Source organism: Octopus bimaculoides, chromosome 7 (assembly GCF_001194135.2).
Source record: "Octopus bimaculoides isolate UCB-OBI-ISO-001 chromosome 7, ASM119413v2, whole genome shotgun sequence".
Lineage (NCBI taxonomy): Eukaryota > Metazoa > Mollusca > Cephalopoda > Octopoda > Octopodidae > Octopus > Octopus bimaculoides.
This window is the reverse complement of record NC_068987.1, coordinates 107551106-107552338: the sequence shown is the minus strand read 5'-3', so window position 1 is coordinate 107552338 and position 1233 is coordinate 107551106.

Sequence of the window (1233 nt, the reverse complement as noted above, 5' to 3'; positions counted from 1 at the left end):
ATATACATATATATATGTATGTATGTGTGTACACGCGCATATATATATATATACATATATATACATGTAATACATATATATACATATGTGTATATATATACACATACAGAGAGAGAGAGAGAGAGGCGGGGGAGAGAGAGGGAAGAGAGAGAGGGGAGAGAGAGGAGAGAGAGAGGGGAGAGAGAGAGGAGAGTAAGAGGGCGGAAGAGACTCATATTACATACGTATGTATATCTTTGTGTTTTTGTGCTTAAATTAAAGAAGTAGAAATACATATTTCTCGAATACTTCAAGAATATATTGTTGGAAAGTTCAGATAAATGCCCTATGAATTTGAATGTAATATCGGATTATGTCATATCGGGAGCTGTAATATAATAATATCACAATGGAAACAAGACACATGGATATAAATTATGGATAATGTATTAAATTTAATATATATTAATGTGTGTGTATGCGTGTATGTATGCACGTGTTTATATATTGTTGGCGACATAAAAATTATACTGTTTCGAAGGAATGCGAAAGAATAATTTTTGGGAATTGGTTCTCGAAGTACATTAATGCAATAAATAATAGCATGTAAATATTAGGTGGAAAAACCTTTGGCGATAGACAATGCTAAAGAAGATCTAGGTTCGTATTCACCGGGGTCTGTTCGACATTTACTGTCTAACGGAGTGTTTCAACACAATGTACTTCAAGAACATTTTACCAAATATATGTTTATATACATACATACATTATATGTGTATGTATGAATACATGCATAATATATGTATGTATACATATACATATATATATATATAGCGGTCAACGCGTAAATGACTAAGGAAAATAATTTAATAATAAGGCATATAAGCCCTCGACAGAAAAAAAATAGTAAAAAGTACGGGAGAGCCTACCTTTTTCAGTCGAATGTTTATATATCCCTTTATTAGACCATTTTCTTAGTCATTTGTATGGTGACTCTATAAGGTTTAAGCTTATACAAAAGCTACCATTATTATTATTTACAGAATTGTAAAACTCGTCACCGCTTAACAAAACCATTCGCCTCTCATAAAAATCCAGCCTTCTTGAACGAAACACTAAGCTGAAACACATGCATCCTAATCCTTCAAATAAGTTTTTCCATCGAATATTATTGAACTTTAAAAGCTTAAAGACACTAAGATGTATTGGTATTTTCATTTTCTTATTTATATATATATATATTTTTTTTTTTTT